The 12,012-nt window shown below is 43.4% G+C and overlaps 1 protein-coding gene across 1 annotated transcript in view; it reads left to right on the plus strand.

The window, feature by feature from the left end:
* ITM2B (integral membrane protein 2B) overlaps positions 1–12,012 on the plus strand; it is a 57,961-nt gene that overhangs the window by 16,690 nt on the left and 29,259 nt on the right. The gene's annotated exons all lie outside the window — the stretch shown is intronic.

Below are 12,012 nucleotides of genomic sequence, written 5' to 3' on the forward strand. Positions count from 1 at the left end.
TTGGACGGGGCTCTGAGCAACCTGATCTAGTTGAAGATGTCCCTGCTCATTGCAGGGGGGTTGGACTAGATGACCTTTAAAGGTCCCTTCCAACCCGAACTATTCTATGATTCTATGATTCTATGAATAAAAGCAGTTCCAGGGGGGAATTTACTGACACATCCTACTTTGTTGACTGACACTATTCAGATTCAGAGCTACATATGTGCCTGGTCACAAGACAGGCAAAACACTGCATTTCTGCAAAGGTCCATTTCCCTCTCCCCATCCAGCCTTGATCTCAGCCAGAGAGGAAAAAAATGGGATTGCTTCAAAGTAGGGAGTAGTGTGTACTTGCAATACACTGCCACATTTCCAACCAGCCCATGGCATGGCTTGCATTACATAGCAGATGTGGCTTTTCTTCTTTCTCTTTCCTTGCTTTTCCCTCCATCCAACCACTTTTTTTATCAGTTGAACTGATTAGGCCAACAAAAAGCTAGTTCAGGTGTCCTTCAAAGAGGCTACAGAGCCATAACAAATGTATGCACTGAATCTGCTAATAACATGGCCCAGTTAGACAGAGATTTCCATGCTTTCTGCACCCCACATCTTTCTCCTGGGAAGACTTTCTCCAGAAACATCAGTAAGCTTGTCATCTTCCACTGTCCCTCAAGTACTTCATTACATTCCTCAAAACTATCCTTTTTGAGAAGAGCTTACAACAGTGCTTAGACTGTCATGCAGGTCTGTCATGATGCCTGAGTTGTTGTCCTGTCTGGTTTGTCTGTTCTGGTCTGTTATCTCCAGTTTTAAGCTTAACTGCTCAGTTCTGAGAAGTAGGAACCTTCTGTCTTGTGTCCGCACAGCACATCGCACTATGGTGTCCTGTGTCCATCGCTTCAGGTTTCTAAAAATGCATGCAATCTGATTGATTCTAATTGCTATTCTCCATTTCTAATGTTTAATCATATTTTGTGTAATCCTACTCCCCCTGCCTAAATGAGTATGAAATTATACTCAGAGCAGCAAAATCTGCAGGGATGGGGAATGAGAACTATTTTCTTGACTTCTCGTTAATTTTTGGGACTATAGTATGTCTCCTTCTCAAGGGCTCCTACGCAGGACTTTTGTGCCTTAGGCCTATGAAAGTGCTATAGCCACACTGTAACAGGCCTCCCAAACCTACCACCCCTAAAGATTTCTACAGCTTCACCCCGAAATGGGCAGCCTCTGCCTGTAGCACATACAGGTAGTAAAAATTCCCAGCCACATCTGCCTTCTCTATGTCTCTCCCCAAGCACAAAACAGCCAGCTTGAGATGGTACTGAGAGCATAGCCTTGCTCCTGTGCTGGTGCTTCCCGAGGCAGATATGAACCTGTTAGATGAAGTCAGTGGTTAGAACCACAGTGTTAAAAAAAGGTCCTGTGTCGCTGAGTATTTGGTGGTTGCCCTGTAGTGGAGAGAAAGCTGTCTGAAGCTGTGCAGTTCAGGACGTGGTTTAGTAACAGTGCAAGTATAGACCCAAAGTGAATGTGTTACATTAGAAAAATATACAAACCGTTGTGTAACAACAATGTAACATTGCAAAAGAAACTTGAAAAGATACTAATGCCTCTACATTGTCAGAGAGAGAAAAATGGAGCATACTGGAGTATGGATGGACAGGCCATATGTGCAGCGTTACTGGTTTGGTGGAGTACTGAGAAATTGCTCCCTGTAAACTGTCTTTTCAGCACCTGTTCATTCTGTTGTTGCATGAATGCACTCCTGAAGTGCTGCACAGACTGAACACAACTTGCCATCACTCATAAAAAATTGCTGTTCAGGCCATCAGGACGCACTGCCCCAGCAGAGCACATCCTTGCTCACCCTTTTCCAAAGTAAAACATTCCCTGAGGAGATGGACAGCCAGGAGGCAAGTTCATGTTTGTGGTGGCTGCGGGTTAACCGTCCTCCATGAGGGTCTGCCTGAAAACTCTTCCCACCCCAGTGACTGAAGAGCCCTTTGAGGATGGCAGGTTCCTGTCCCCAGTCACCTTAAGGTAATGTGGGGGAATTCTGACAAAGCAAAGGGGCCTCAGAGGAGCTGGTTCCTGGAAGCACCCAGCTCAACTGAAATCCCTGTTTGTCTTGCCTCACTCTATGAATCTGTAAGATTTGCTCTTTTTAAAGCCACCTTTCATACTGTACACAAAAAACCTCCCTATGTGACACCTCCCATTTCAGTTTCAGGGTTCCCTCAGTGTCATGTTTCATCACGCAGTCATTATTTTACTACCTTGCTGGTGGCTCAGTGTCCCTCTTTACCTGCTCCCTACTTAAAAAGTACCATAATCACGCCCACCTCCCATCCTCCACAGAGACACACACCAGTGTAGACCAATTTTTCTGCTAGGATCTCAATTCTCTTCCCACACCAAAAGCTCTCTGTCCATACCAGTTTCCCTTGTCGTCTACCCTCTTAGCCAGTGCAAGGATTTTGCCTTCGTCTCATTTTTCCCACTGATGGCTCAGTTGACCCTAGTTTCCTTATGCTAAGGACTTTATGCTCTTTCTTTCTGTGCTGAGGACTTTATGCTCTTTTTTTTCTTTTCAGTCCAGGCTCCCCTCACCTCTTTCCCTCCCTACCTCCAAGGCTGGGTTCATACCCATTCCCCCACTATTGTTATGGGGTTTTTTTTCTGTCCGGGAGAGGAATTATGCAGTGTGGGTGTGACCCAGCTGCATTGAAAGGACAAACAGAGAGGATGGATGGGCACTGTTATCTTGGAAGGTGTTAATGTGTGTCCTTAATGGATTTTTGGTTCAGTATACACTTAGAAAAGTACCCTAGACTGTAGTTCTGATAAACATAGGGAAAAGGCTCTGTACCCGCTTCATGTTTTCTTCCTTTTTCATTATTAAATATTTACAAAAGTCAAGAGAGTTCTGCCCACTCATGCCAAGAATACTCCCTGAAACTCGAGAAATAAATGGAAACTGTGTTCAGAAGTTACTGCTTTAGAGAAGACAGAGGTATCATGCGGCTGATTATAGGGCTCACAAACTCAGCCCGTAACTTGTACAAAACAGAGGAGAAAACAGAGTCTAGCAAATATGATAATGTGATTTATTCAAAGATGTTTTCACACTGAAGAACATCTCTTTAGGCCTCCTAAACCAAAACAAGGTGACAGCCCCCATGCATACTGAGGAAAGCATGATATGCCAAAACATGTCTACCCATTTTTTTTTATACAATACTTATCACTTTCTTCTTAATTTGGTTTTAAAACCAGCATGAAAATTGTCTTAATCTCCACACTCCTAGTCTCATTAAACTATTTCTCTTGCTCTTTTTCCTCCAGTTTATTTATGTTTGGGTCCTTCTCCATCATTCCTTGTTTGTATTTATTTGTGTTTGTTCTTGTTTTTCAAATATGGGACCTGCTTCTATTGTCTTTACTCAGACAATTCTTTATTGAAAGCAAATGGCAGTCTTACTGGAGAAAAGGCAACGGAAATGATCCATGGTTTTCATATTAGGATCTTGCATCTGTGGCAAGCTGCCTGCTAGTGGAGATATTCACCAATGTACAAGTAGTCTCAGATTTGATTGCAGATGACCGGTTAAATACTATGTTTCCATTTACAATCAATATAAGGAATTTATTGTTTATAAAGTTTTCTATTTTTAACCTATTTTTAAAATGGTTTCCACTCAGAAAGGGCAGTGTTATTTAGGAATCTAATTCTTGTGCTATGAATTATTTAAGACTGAAGGAAAACTAACTGGTTTGCTGGCAAGGTACATAAGTAAAAACATTGACCCATGCCTTTGACTGATGATGGCTTCTTGTCAAATCATCTGAGTGATGCAATTTGTGCAAAAACCTTTGTATTATTCTCTGTTGCTTCCAGAAATGGCCAGGTGTTTCTTGATACATAAATTTTATTAATCTTGAAAGGGGATTGTAAGCTCCTTTTGTAGCAGAGTGAAGATGTATGATTTATCTCTAAGACAGTCAAAACTCATAATTGCACATCTTCAGTCAATGGGAATATTGCTCTTGATTTCAGTAACTACAGAACAAAGTCATAGGCAGGAAGACAGATTTTTTTTTTTGTCTAACCCTCCCCAGAGATAGTTGAGAATTTTTCTTAGATTGAGACTACGATTTTCTCTCTGAGTCTTGGCATTTCCTTACAAATTACCATTACCTTTATTTTTCCTGCATAATTTATCTCCCTAGTGCAGAGTCTGAGCCATCCTGAACAAGTAGGTAGTCACCTTGCCACAGCTTGTTATACCCTATGCTGGTGCAGCCAATGCTGTATTATGTTGGATACAGAGAAGTTCGTAACAGCAGACCACAGGGATTTCCTGAGAAACTAGGAAATACTTCTTACATTTCTTTCAGCTTCTTCAGTGTTTCATCCTCATAATCATATCACTACCCCACTAACCAGCCTCAAAAATGTAAAGGAAACTTGATGTGTTAGCTCTATAGCTTTAAATAATCCTGAAGAGAAAAATGTTGGGGACAGATTGCATGTTATTGATTTCTTTTTCTCTATAATCAGGCAAAAGATGAGGCTTTCTGGGGAGTAAACATCTTTCCACATACCCATTCAGGATTTGAGAAGGTGGTCTTTTAGTAAACTTTCCTGAAGGAAGTTTTAAGACAGGTTTAAATTATTGCCAGATACCTAACTCTCTTTGGCCTAGGGACAATACTTAACAAGCAGTATGCTGCAGCCCACTCCAATTCTGCTCTCATTATAACACATGGTTTTAACTCCTCTCCTCTCCTCTCCTCTCCTCTCCTCTCCTCTCCTCTCCTCTCCTCTCCTCTCCTCTCCTCTCCTCTCCTCTCCTCTCCTCTCCTCTCCTCTCCTCTCCTCTCCTCTCCTCTCCTCTCCTCTCCTCTCCTCTCCTCTCCTCTCCTCTCCTCTCCTCTCCTCTCCTCTCCTCTCCTCTCTTCTTTCTTTTCCTTTCTTTTCCTTTCTTGAAATTGTGAGCAATACTGGAAAGTCTGGGCTGTATGATGCAAACAAGTCACAGGCTGGGGACGCATGTTTATTGCTCTGCTTTACTAGAATTACCATATCACGAAGGAAACTTCCCTCATGCTAGAGCATTCCTGGGGAAATCCTTCTTTGTTCTTATTAAGCCAGGTGATCTTATTGAACTAACAGATGTTTTTAAAAATATATAAAATGGGGTGGGCTATTTTACAAGTCTGTAAATTGAGTAGAAAGGGAACTAAATGTCCAAGCATCTTAAAAACATATTTTATCTTAAATGCAAATGTAGGGATACCTCTGACTACTGCCGTGGGACAACTGGTGGATCCCATCCTCTGTTACCAGCCTTTTCCTGCAGCCCCTCTTAATTTATGTTGCTGCTCCTGTCTTTCCAGGATGCCCTGCCTGTCAGGAAAAGAAGGGAGAGAAAGAACTGATGAACACAGAGATCTCGGCATCTGGGCCATTTTACACCTCCCCCCCACCCCACCCCCCGCCAACAGCTTCATTACCAGGATGACAATGTCAGTTGTTCCGACATTAAGAGTGAGGTATCGTATTACATCTAAAGCAAAGCGACTGTGGGCTGCTGCCTACAAGGAACCCTTTCACTGCTCCTTCCCCTTCCTCCCCCACCAGCGAGCTCTGGGGGCTTCCCTGGAGGCAACTCTAGGGATTGTGCAGCTGAACGGTGAGCGGCTCAGAGCTGATCCAGTGCAAGCTCATCCACCAAGCAAGCGCAGTAATAAAAAAAAGAATTATTTTACTCTTGGATCCAGTTTATCTATGACCACACCAAGGCCTGACTCATAGGAAGCAATGGGGGTGCCACTGTAGCAGATACACGCAGTTGTCCAAAATTTGGTGTAACATGAAACTTCTGAAAATACCAGGTGATGCTTTAAACAGGCACATCTGGGTGCAGCCCCTGACTCCTGCTGTTTGGGAAGAAGGTTTGTCTTAGGTGTGGCGGAGCAGCTAGCAGAGAAATTAACCCTTCAACACAAGACATCGGGTTTGCTGTTCTCTGAGCAGGGTTGTGAGCCAACCATGTTGAAACCTGTTTAAACAGGATAGAGCCGTGCATGCTTTCTATTGTGTAAGTCATGCAGCTTTGCAGAAGTTTATCCTAAAAACCAACAGTTGCTACATAGAATTAATCTTACAGCATCAGGCTGGAAAGGTCAGTTCCTTACTTTTTTGCCAAATGCTGGTAAGCACAGAAGAGATCTGAAAATCAACAAAACAAAAAAAAAGCTTTAGGTAACAAAAAAAAAAAAAAGGAACAAGAACTTGACTAATAGAAGTTTTCACAAATTTTGTAAATGCGAATTTTGTTCCAATCCCACACCCCTGACATTCTACCCCCCTGCTTACTTCAAAGCCCCAAAGGCACAGAGAGGATGCTATCTGAACGGTATGTATCACAAGAGTGCCTAGGGGCACTGGCTAGTGAGCTAGTTGCAGAAAGCACTGGGCGCATGCTCACACTTACACAGGGTTGATGAAAAGACACTCACAGGTCCAGAAAAGCCACGGAAACATAGCGATATACAACAAATGGGGGGGAGAGGGGGTGAAAACAAGGGTGCAGAGCAATGGTAAGATGATTTGGACTAGTGAGGTGAGCAGCCTATCGCTTTGCCTCGGCAGAGCTCTCGTCTTATCTGCACATCGGTGCACGGGAGGCTGTATCCTTAGTCCCAGGACTGCAGAGGAACAGTAGTAGTAGAGCCTTACAGAGTGTGGGTCCATCCGGCAGACCCAGTGCTTCTGGCGTGGCTTCATCTTCTCCTCTGTAGAGACACCGTTTGCCCCAAGGAAGAGAGAAACTACAGCGTTAAGTGCAAATTTGCGAGATCTTAGTGATCTGGCTGGGAAGTGTGAGATAAGGGCAACTTTACAAATCTGTGGTGACCCAGCTGCCACAAATGTGATTCTTCTGTCAGGCTATGAACAGAGTATTATGGTTTTTGATGGACAGGACAGTTCATTCCACGTGTGGGTGACCCAGGGCCAAAGAAAAGAAAGTTTGCACCAGTAATGATCTGTAGGACCAGCTATGAGATCTAACGACCAATATGGACAGGGACACATGCCAGCCAGGGAAGGCCTGGAAGGCCAAGTGAGGAAGTTTGCATTTGATGCAGCAGAAAAGGAGACGAGAGGACAGGTACAAAAAACTCCTGAGGCCCAAACAGAAAATTGAGACTATGACACTCTATGCTAGGATATATTGTAATGGAGCAAGCTGAATTCGTCTTTAACCTCCTAAAGCAGGTGTCCTGGGGTAAATTAACCACCTGCACCCGACAGTTCTGGCAGTCTTGGGTGGTAATGGACAAAGCAAAAAGGAGTGATAAAGCTTAATAAAGCCTAAAAGACAAAAGATATTTGCAGTGTGTATTTGATGTTTAAAAAGGGGGGAAATGGCATTTGTTGGGCAAGGAGAAGGTAGCAGCTGCTAGGATACTAGAGGACAAGGGCTTGCACATAATTTTTATTTCTGTGAACGGAAATGAGAGAAGGAAAAGAGCTTAAGGGGAAAGAGAGTGAGCCTTCAAAGTTATTCTGTGTCCTTAGCTTCCCTGAGAATTTTTTCTTTCTGTATCTGATTTAGATTATAAAATCCCTGGGGCAGCAACAGTCTTTAATTTGAGTCATCTTCAGTACTGGCCAAATCACTGATGCTTAATGAACAAATAAAATGTTGATAAATTAATATAAAGGTTGCCTTCCTGCAGTCTGGCACTTAATAGATGACACCCAGTTAGAATTGAAGTAAAAACATTTGTATTGAACCTGAGCACAGGATCAGCTTTAAGAGAAGAACGTGAGAGTCCTTCCACTGCCTTTAAACGAGGGAAGATGTGGCTCATGTTGCAAACAATTCTTTGAAATTAAGAGCATGCAACTGGGTGCTGTACATGCAGGTACATTTCTGCATATTGCATATGGTAATTTCCCACCAGACAAACTACAGACCCAGCCAGGCAAGCTGCTGTGTCTTGGTGGACCCTGGGGTTCCACGTGGGTGCAGAAGCTGGCCATGCAAAGCAGCTTGCTGGATTATGGCATAATTCATTGCTGTGGTGCCACTTACGCACTCTAATGGGCTTTATTCATAGCAGGGATGACTGAGGTGCCGGGAGGCACAAGCCAAGTTGAAATAGATTTGTTAAGCTTATTTTGTGCTTTGTTGTAGTGGCTACATTTTAGACAGATTGTGAAAATTATGTTATTTTGAAGATTTAGATTACAATACTGCCTAGAGACTAATAAAAATTGGGGATTCTGCTCTAATGGTTGGGTCCCAAAATGTGTGAGAACACCAACAGTCTGCAATCCCAACCATCTGCAAGCTAAAGAATGGCGAAGATTTATGTACCATTTGGTTTGCCGACTTCAGTGGGTGCTGGGATATTAAGAATATAGAGGTTGATAAATAGACTCATATGCCTTTTGACATGTTTTCTTTCCTATTCTATTTACAATAGTAAGTGCCCTCTTTTCCCTTCTGCTTTACCCATCAGGAATTTACGTTGGTCTTTTTGTTTTGAGTTGTTACAGGAAAGGTAGATTTGGAGGTGGCAGCAGATTTAACTCAGGACAAAACTAAAAAAATGCTGCCATGGCCATATTCCCCCATCTAACCAAAACAAACAATCTGGAAAAAATTTCCCAGATCAACACGTCAAGCAATGGCAACAAAAATTCCTTTTGCTGATAAAGTGGCATTCCCAATACAGGGTTTTGTCACTGGAATTATACAACTAAAACTACTAGTCTTACCTGTGTAGTAACGTATCTAAGATTAAGTCTACTCTTAGTACAAGTCCTTGTGAATGAATTCAGGGATCGCGCAAAAGGGACTGTGTGACAACAAGTGTTTTGCAGGCCATTTGGGTAAGAATCTGGCAGATGAGACTTCTCTCAGGTGGAGCTGAGGGGGCTGTGCGGAGAAGAAGGGGGGTGGAAGGTAGAACAGGGCAGAGAGGAAGAGCCATGGTGTGAAAAGCCCTAAAACAGTGTAAATGGATTTCAACTTCTGGCTAAGAAAGCAAGCTGAAGAAATGTCTGTCACAGAAGCAACTTTTGCTTGTTTCCTCCCTCCCCCTGCCCCAAGAAACGAGAATGATATACATAATTAGACAGAGACAGATAGATAGATAATAGACATAAAACTGGGAAGAGTGGTTGTGGGAAAAGTAAGACACACCATATCAAAATGTCATGCTGTTATCGAGAAACGAGGAGTAGAAGAAACAATTAAAAAATACCGTGACACCATATGGAACTTTCCACATTCAGTTGCATTTAAAAGCTTTATAAAAGAAACTTTAAAAACAACGACATTCTCCTCACCTCAAAATAGCGTCCTTTGTTGGAAGACAATATTGTTATTTAAAACCCCCATAGTTTTACGTGTTTGAATCCAGAGATTGTCTACTACAGGCATTAGAAACTTATGATCCCAGTGTAAGAGATAGCACGTAGGCTGATTTTGAATTGTAGATGGGCAAGCAGAGGTACGGCTGGGAGCATCGTGGCATTTTAAGAGAGGCATCGGAAAGAGAAAGCTACTCCCAGTCCTGATGGATGTAATAGCCATTTTCCACTCAGGGTAAACAAGGAATCAATGAGACGCCCCCTTTTTATTGTCAGCTGAAACAATGGAAAACCTCTGCCCAAGGACACAAACACAGAGATCTAAACAGCGTAGGTCACCTGTTCCTAGGGCGGGTCCCGAGATCTGATAAACGATGGGGCAGAGGACTGAAGGAACAGAAGCCTTGTATGTGAGAGAGAGGGGGCAGAAATGTGAGACAGAACAAGAAAGCTGTCCGGATATAAACTAAGATACACCTACTTGCCTGAGAAAAACCGAGGCTGTGGTTTTGAGAGGTGTAATACTTGCATCTATGCAGAAGTGGGAGGCCTTCCTCCCCACTTCCCCCCCTCCTCGTTCTTGGCCTCGCAGGCCCACTGTTTATGCTGGTGCTGGTCTTTATACCCCTCTGAACTGACATAACTCACCAACCCAGCAGAAAACTAACCTAGAAAAACTTGAATAATTTTCTGCTGGATTTATTAATTGAATTGGCTCACACACGGGTCACACACGTAGCACAGGCACTGAGTGGGATTGCTGGCAGAAGGAAGGGAGTATGAAGGGTGAGATGAGGGGGAAGATGAAGGGCAAGAGGAGGAAGAAGGTGAGGCAAGATTTCCTTTTGGAGGAACGGAGCCATCCGTTCAGCTCAGCTGCCTGCAAAACCACAGCCTGAAAGCAAGCACGTAGAAGTAAAGCACAGTTTGGAAGTAAGCCGAGAGGTTCTCCTGGTGCTTTACTCTTACTCTGTTCCCTAATAGAAAGAACCTCAAATATCCTAAATTCTCACTAATCAAAAGCGGCAACACCGTGCTGCTCTAATCCAGCTGTGGCAAGCTGCCATGATTTGTAAACACAATTCAAGAAGCAGACAGAGTATATTTGATCTGGAAAGATAAGAGTGTATGGTGCCTGGGGAAAGAGTTAGATATACTTTGACATGGATCATAAAATGCCATGCCTTAGCCTTGACTGTCTTTTGCATACCCATCTTTCTGTGGGGAATATCTGAAGATGTCATTAAGGACAACAAAGCAAAGCAAAACTCAGAACTGCAGCCTTTGCATGCTAAATATTGTCCTGAATACACAATGCGCCTGCACGGATTCCCATTGAAATGGGAGCAGAGGTGTCACCCGGTGCATTTCTCAATCTGGGAGTGGGACAATAAAGTCCCACTCATTAAAAAAAAATTAAAAATCCATAGTAGTAGCCTGAGAAACTGTAGCATATGATAGCCTTATTGAAGTACTTTATGGTTTTCATGTAGAATGCTCAAATACTTTTTAATGAAAGTTCCTACTAAAGCAAAACCTCCAGGATCATACCAAATATGGTCGGAAAGTGCCTAGAGAAATCTCTGTATTCTGTCTTCCTTGGCACCCATGGCTTTTTATACTTCAGTGAAATGTCTGCAAATGATTCAGTTAACCTCTGTTGAATTTTAAGGTAGTTAGACTGAATTCTTGGAATACCCGAGGCAATTTGCAGTCTTGGGTGCAAGCAGTACCATCGGCTGTTTTATCTTGAGATCACGTAAAGTTATCATGGTTTGCTTTGTGGATTTTATATCTTTATCAGAAAAAAAGATCCTTATATTATCTATAATACTTTAGGTGAAAATACTGTAGGATGATAGCATGAACCAGGTTAAGTTAGCTTTTCTGTCAGCCATTTTAGGTCAACAATTTTCAAGGACACAGATGACCAGGCACATAGCATAAGGACAATTCAGTCGTGGTGCCATCTAATGCCCTAAAGACCAGATTTTGCCGAAGTCAGCAGCAGAGCACCCGCTGAACTCAAGGACTGCATTTTGCTTGCCAGGTATCTTACCGAGAGCGACATAAACATCACCCTGCTAAGCTCTTGCCAGGAAATCAACTCTACCCAGGCGAGTCACCAAAATGAAATCCTTCTCGGAGCAGACTATAACCATATCCACAACACGACTGCATGCATCTCAGTTTTACTGAAGAGCACCCTACTCGGGATAGTGTGTTGGGTTCACTTGACTTCTTACACCCACTGTGTCGGAGAGGAAGGGGGGAGGTCACACCTCCACTTTCCCAGTACTCCTCGTATCCTTCCCGAGAGGTTTAACAGCTGGTGGACTTCACCTTCATGTTGCCTACATAGCATTTTTTTTATTTTCTTCCCAACTGTAACACCCATAAATGTCCTTTGAATAAAAATGTATTTAAAATGGCAACCCAAGAAATGCAGACACTGCACCGGGTGAACGAAACCACTTGTGCCACCCCCATGCAAGGCCACAACCCAACAGCAGGGCCAGCGGCATGCCAGGGCCCGCCAGGCCGCCGCAGAGCCCGAGGAGCCGGGCAAAGGAACCGAGCCCGGGGCTGAAGGGGACGGGCCCCCGCGGGGCTCCCCGCCGAGGCCGCCCGGG

The sequence above is a fragment of the Aptenodytes forsteri genome, unplaced genomic scaffold (genome assembly GCF_000699145.1).
Source record: "Aptenodytes forsteri isolate BGI_AS27 unplaced genomic scaffold, ASM69914v1 Scaffold199, whole genome shotgun sequence".
In the NCBI taxonomy this organism is placed as follows: Eukaryota; Metazoa; Chordata; class Aves; order Sphenisciformes; family Spheniscidae; genus Aptenodytes; species Aptenodytes forsteri.